Source organism: Euphorbia lathyris, chromosome 5 (genome assembly GCF_963576675.1).
Source record: "Euphorbia lathyris chromosome 5, ddEupLath1.1, whole genome shotgun sequence".
NCBI classification, from domain to species: Eukaryota; Viridiplantae; Streptophyta; class Magnoliopsida; order Malpighiales; family Euphorbiaceae; genus Euphorbia; species Euphorbia lathyris.
This window is the reverse complement of record NC_088914.1, coordinates 16,302,585-16,309,883: the sequence shown is the minus strand read 5'-3', so window position 1 is coordinate 16,309,883 and position 7,299 is coordinate 16,302,585.

Genomic DNA, 7,299 nt, shown 5'->3' with positions numbered 1-7,299 from the left:
ACTTGGAAAAATTAATTTTTGGGCCTAAATGTGTTTATTGATGTAATTATAATAGTTAGAGAGTCCATTAAATAAGTGGGGAAAATAAGTCACAAAAAGAGAGTTTTCAATTAAATTATTTAAGCTAATGAGCTTTCTTAAATCTCTAATGTAGATAAATAGAGTCATTTTGGTTGATATTTCAAATCGTCTTCAAAACACCACGTTTTAAAACCTTAGTCCGTTCCAACGACGGATTAAGCGAACATTATAATCAAAATCGTTTTCTTTGTTAATAATGGAGATTTTGAATCGCTTTCTTAATGAATTTGTACAAAATAAAATTGACTTGTATGTTTAACCACGTTTTCTTATTAAAAGGCTTTTACTTTAACGTTTTCAATTACTCGAGTCGTTCCAACGGCGACTCGGGTAAGCTTCATCAAACGGGGTTTTAAAACGCACCTAAATCGTTCCAACGGCGATTAAGGTGCGAACCATGTAATAAACATCATTTTGGGGAAATAAGTTAATGTAGAATAGACACACAACATAATGGAGAGGAGCTTCCATTTCCACTCGTGAGACTGAGCGAGACAAGGAAGCGCAATACGACTCTTCATGATGAAGCACCTTAACGCATTTTTAAATACGGTTGTAAATAAATCACTTCTTTCTTCCCCCTCTCTGTGTATGTATAAACATAAATGGGTGATTCTTTACTGATGTGGCTTTTCAATATCATATGCTCAAAATGGTTTCCAAAAAGAGAAAGAAAAGGGTTTCAAATGAATTTTAAACTTAAAGAAGTATACGATTAGTCCGTTATCGCCTAACATGCTGAGTAGGAGGCCGGTGGTTCATAACCGGGCGCTGTCGGGGTGTCTAGTAGCCTTTCTCCGAAAAGGAGCTAGCCTTCTCGGCTCGTACCTAAGTTTCCCGAACCCACACCGGTCTCCCGCAAGGGATCGGTGTTCATTTTCCCATTCGTGGGTGGCGACTCTTCCATATCTCCGAGCTCCGGTCCTGCCGAGCAGCTTGATTCCGCGATTGGTTGATTTCGGCGCCAATCACCGCTTACGTCGCCATGAGGTTGTCCACCCCCCGGTCCGCCCGGGAGATTAGGCCGCGGCACCTCGTCTAACAACTGAGTTCTTGACTGAATATTTTTGCCAACATCAAAATGGGGGAGTTTGTTGAAACACCTTTCCACATGATTTTGATTTGACAAAATTATTTAAGTAATTGATAAAAATATTCTAACACATTAAATTTAAATGTTTTGATTTATTTATACTAATGTGTTTGTTCAATGTTGAGTTTAATTGTTTATAACACATTAAGATTAAAAAGCCCAAAGGCCCATAAGTGGAAGTCAAGCTCAAGTCAACACATCAAGACCATTCGACCCAAGTGTTCAAAACGTAGCCGTTTCAAGCAAAACGATGACTCAGCATGAAGAAGGATCGAGAAGCCTTCTCTCAAATGCTTCAAGACAAAGCTGCTGAGTTGGACAACAATACAGTCTGGACAGCGGCAGACAAAAACCAACTTCCAGACAAAGTAATTCTACTTTGGGTAAAGTTCAGAAGGCGCAGGAAGCTGTCTCGTAGACTTTGCCTTAAATGTCGAAACATTCTGTTTCAAAGACGAAAAGCTGCCGTGGACAGAAGATGCGTGAATCCTATTGGCCAACGACGCTGAGCACGCCCAGAGTGACAATGACAGGAAGCCGTTTCCCTCCAACGGTTATTTCGAAATTCGAAATGACCAGGTGCCTCAAGTGTCACTATATAAAGGCCATCCATTTGCTTCAATCGATGCAGATCTTCAATTAGCCGAAACGCTGTCCAAATTCATACTTGAAGTTCTGTGAGAAAAGCAAAGCAAAAACCTTACACCAATTTCCATATTATTGTGTAAAAGTCTAGAGTGATTTTCAATCATCTAAAGTGTCTTAGCAATCGTTGTTTAGGACAAACACTTTATCATTTCTAGAAGAATAGAAAGGAGAGGCTGAGTACTCGGTTATAGTACTCAGCGGTAGATATAGGAGTGAGTAGAGGTATAGAGGAATGTACTCTTGTATACTCAGCTTCCATTGTAAAAGGTTTCGTTGTAGTATTTAATATTTAAGAGTTTGGAACCAACATATATTTCTATTGAACTTCAGGAAATTTATACAGAAATACAGACATCAGTTACAACTGACTTCCATAACTTCTCCTTAATCTATGCAATAACTAAATAACTTCTCCTGAATTCAAAATAATTAAATAAAACATTATCTCATAATAAATTAACTAAGGCACATTTCCAACAAACTCCTCCTTGCCTTAGTATTTACAAAACCTTTTGGCTGCTCAACAAAAATTTCTAAATGTTAAAGAGCTCAGTAGAGAATTCGAAAAGCTCGGAACGAGTTCTGGGGACTGGACGTAGGCGGAGAGGCCGAACCAGGATAAGTCTGCTGAGTAATATCTTTCTAACCCTTAAACTCCTTTACATATTGCTTGCTATAAAACTGACTAAGTAACGAGCTCACGCTGAGTTAAGTATACTAAGAAGCTGAGTTCAGGAATAGACTCTAAGTGCTATTTCCTGACTCAAGGAAAGAATCAGACTTAGTCACAAGTTGACTAAGCTTGTGTCTTCAAACTGCTTAGTCACGCTGTGTAAACCTTTTCACAAGAAAAGAAGTCAGCCTTAACGGACAAAAATTTTAAATAGTTCCTATCCCCCATTGGAACTAACTTGTCACGTTATAAGGGACCAACAAGCTTTAGGCTTGGCTATTCTCTGTTGCTGACTTTGATTGCCTGAGATAGCAGAAGTTGAGCCAGGAGGCTCATGCTGAGTTCCGGCAGCTAGCTGCTTAGCTTTTTCTTTCTCCCCCATTTTCTGCTGAGTTCCGGTAGCTTGCTTAGCTTGATCTTTCTCCCCCGTTTTGCCAGCATCATTAGATTGTAGGGGAGGAGCATAGAACTGCCCTTGTTGAACAGCACGAGTCAGTGTGGATGAATAGTGTTGTATGTGACCCGTACTTTCTCTAAGACCCGTAAAGACCTGCATGCCATCTTTCATACTTGAAGCGGGAATTTTGATGTGTGCACTGAGCATACTGAGTAAAAACTCAAGAGATTTCCCAATCCAAGTAATCGAGTCCGTCATTCGTGCATAGGATTGATAGTACATCATGAGTAGTGCAGAATCATACGAATGACGCTGAGCATTAATGTGCCGAACATGCGCAAACGTTGATCTAGTGCAGTGCAAAATGTCTTTGGTCTTGACCTGGTCAGTGTCCATTTCTTCTTTGCTCAAGTTGAGGAGGCATATAGCTTCTCCAATTTGTTCTATGGGGCATTAAGAAGAGGAGGAGATAAGTTCACGAGCTCCCATTAGCTCGGCGGTCAGCTGGGTGAAATGCTGAGTGATCTCAGCAGAAGTTGCGGATGATGAGTTCGCAGTAGTTAGGGCATTGATTTTCCCTTCAATTGAGTTCATATGATTAACCATCATCAGCTGAAGTTCGGCCAGCTTGACCATGAATTCTTGCTTGGGCTGCTGAGAGACTAGAGAAGTCATAACACTCATCAGCTCCTTGAGACCTTTGAGTTCGGTCAAAAGTTGCGTGACGGAGGAAAATTGAGTTGGCTCAGCAGGAATGGACCCATCAGCATCGGCTTGAGACTGATGAATCTCTTAAAGTAGAGTTTGAGCAGAGTGGATGATTCTTCTTCTTGACTCATAAGCATCCAAATAAGTATAAGGATCATCAGTGTTGTGCTCAGTGGCCGTTTTCTGGTTAGCGGCAGCAGGTAGAGAATTTTGGTGCTGCCCAGAAGTAGAAGTGCCAGCCTGGTCAGCAGCTGCACTTTTGTTGAGGCCAGCAGCAGGAGCGGTTTGGTTTTCTAACTGCTTAGTAGAAGAAGGAAGTGGTTGCTCAGCAGTGCTATTTACCTACTCAGGGTCAGTCTGAAGTTGAGTTGAGTCTTGAGGTTGAGGCAACTCAGAGTTGTCTTTAGCAGGTGGATTTTCCTTGGCTAACTTATGATGTTGAGCAGCTGGAACATCGAGCACTTGCTCAGTGGAAGGTTGAGCGGAAGTGTCGGCAGAAGCTTGACCTTTAGTGGCTTGTTTCTCAGCTTGAGAAACAGAGGCTTGTTTTTCCTGGACTTGATGGGGAGTGGGCTCAGTGATGGTGGTGAAAAACTGGAATTGGAGCCCAGTTAAGTCTATGATTGGGTCCCTCAGTGGTGATTCATCCAGCAGATCTATCATGCTGGGCTTTTGAGCTTTGCGTTTTAAACGCTTGTCCGCACTGCCCTTTTGAGTTTTGGTTGGAGGAGAAGGGTCAGTGGCAGGAGAGTCGGGTGACTCAAAAGAGAAATTGAGTCTTAGGTCAGCGTAGAGGTTCTCTTCAACCTTGTCCTTTACTGGAGACTTAACTCCTTGCTCATCAGTCTGCTCAGCAGCAGTTGTATTACTCGGCTTAATAGAATGTACATTGTCAGCTCGAGCCAGTTCTTCAGTACAACCTTGTTCTTCCTCCTGATCATAAGGTGTCTTTTCCAGGTCGATCTCCTGAGCTCGCATGAAGTGAGAATCCTTGGTGACGACGAAGTCAATGGGGGTAGCTTTTAAAGGTGTCATCACGGAGGTCTTCTTCCTCTTTAGGGGTTGCTCAAGAGTCTCCTCACTCTCTTCTTCAAGGTCAGCTTTTTCCTTCCTTTTCTCAGTTGACTCTGCCTTCTTCTGTACTGGCTCAGCATGCGCAGTTTTCTTTCCACCAACCACCACCCTGATTTTCTTGGCAGTCTTGTTAATATCTTTGGCCAGTTGGGTTAAGGATTGGTCAGCTTTCCTTTTTCTTTCCTGCCGAGTTCGCTCAGCAGGTGCTGCTTCAACCACAACTCTCTTTCCTTTTCGAGACAACTCGGCATGTCCTTCTTCATCCATATCATCCTCAGTAGGTATTTCTTCAACTACAACCCCTTTTCCTTTCTTAGGTTTGATAGGCTGACTGTGAGCCAAGCCGAGTAGGATTCCCGTAGTGATTTCAGTACCTATCACATTGATTTCCCCTTTTAAGCTGATTTCGTGATCCTGTAGAATTTTGGTGATCAGAGAACCCATCCTAAGGATCCCGGTGCTGCGTTGCCCCAATGAGAAATACAGGCATGTTGAGTAGTTTGTAGTTCAACATGTGCTAGATGAAGCACTGTTTGAAGTTTGAGGCTGAGGAGGAGGCATTGACCTTAGGAAATAGATAGTTGGTCAGGATTTAGTATGCTTGTCTCTGAGGCTGACCCATGTTGGTACTGTAGATTTCACCGCTATGGTTTTTAGGTTTACAGAACTCAGCTACGTACTTAACCCGCTTATAGTCGTTTGTGCATCGGAGTTCTGCTCCTTCTTCCTTTAGATTAAGTAGGATGGCGAGATAGGAAGGGGTGATGGTAATTTCCTTGTTCTTGACCTTAGTAACCATATGGTCGTCATTATCGTCGGCTACTCTCAGATTCGTGTAGAATTCCTTTACCAGTTGTGGGTAAGTAGTTCTAGGAAGAGAGAAAACTGCAGTCCATCCATTCTTTGAGATCCAATCGCAGAACGGTTTCTCAGCTTCGACGAAACTCTTAGAGAACCATCGGGAGTGGTAGACTTTTAGGTTTTTAACGCTGCTGAAGACTGGGAAGAATTGTCTTTCCTTCGGTTTCTTGTTCTTTTTCTCCTTCTTTTTCTTTGAAGGAGTTGTTTGGCCAGTGTTAGGGTTTTCACCGAGGATGCTGACCTCAGGCATGGCTTGGTCATGCTGACCATGAATTTGCCCCTGAGACTTTGAGGAAGTCTCTTGATATTCCTGCTCAGCAGGAGAGGCAGGATTAATGTCTAAGCGGTTATCGTCGTAGTTCTCACCTGAGTTGTTCTGGGAATCACTCGACATGGTGTTCTTGAGGATTTGAGAAATGTAGAAGATTAGGGAATTAAGAGAGAGAGAGAGAGAGATCAAGTGCGATATGTTTCAAGCGTAAAGAGAAGTTAGTGGGAAATCATCCACTATTTATAGCCGGTGCGTGTCGATCTGATAGGTCAGAATGGCGGTTCGTTCTCGAATAGATCAACAACAGTTATCTCTGGCATTAATGACACATTCGGCGTATGGTTTTCTAATCATTACGCTTACGTCATCCTAGGTGGCTACTTAAATACACGTGCAAGCATTAATTACGTAAGTCATTCTACTCAGCATCTAAGATATCAAACGTTTAGAGTTCTAAGTGTGTAGGTTATTGTAGAAGGGATTCATATCATGTGAAGTAACTCAGCGTTTAGTAATCACTCAATATATATATATAGCAACTCAGCATATGGTGATTTCATAGCATTCAGTTTTACTTAGCATATGATAGTTACTCAACATGTAATGATCACTCGACATATTATAATCACTCAATATTCATTTAGCTCAGAAATTTATTGAAGAGGATTAGACATACCGGTAGCTTCCCTTAGTATGCTGAACTGCTCACGAGCCAATGGCTTCGTGAAGATATCTGCAAGCTGTTCACCTGTTGGAACATAGGTCAGCTGAACTCCATAATCATCCAGCTGTTGCTTGATCCATAGGACTTGTGCAACACAGCTTCCAGCAGTAATGTACTCAGCTTCAGTTGTTGACAGGGCAACTAACGACTGCTTCTTACTGAACCAAGACACCAGACAGCTGCCAAGGAAATGACATCTTCCTGAAGTGCTTTTCCGCTCAAGCTTGTCTCGTCCATAGTCAGCGTCAGTGTATCCAACGAGTGTGAAATCGTTTGTGTTGGGATACCATAAACCTGCATTCACTGAGCTTTGCAAATATCTAAGGATTCTTTTTACAGCTATGTAATGAGATTCCTTAGGGTCAGCTTGATATCTTGCGTAGTAACATACTGAGTACTGAATATCTGGCCTACTTGCCGTTAGATAGAGTAGATAGCCGATCATACCTCGATACAATTTTCTATCTACTGACTTACCTTTTTCATCAGCACAGAGCACCGTGTCAGTACCCATTGGGGTAGATATTGGCTTACAACTTTCCATATCAAATTTCTTCAATATCTCCTTAGCATACTTAGTCTGACTAATGAAGATGTCATTCTTGCCTTGTTTGATTTGAAGTCCAAGGAAGAAGTTGAGTTCTCCCATCATTGACATTTCAAACTCAGTTTGCATATGTTTGCTAAATTCCTTGCACATAGACTCATTAGTAGCACAAAAGATAATATCATCTACATATATTTGTGCTAACAGGGTATCTTTACCCTT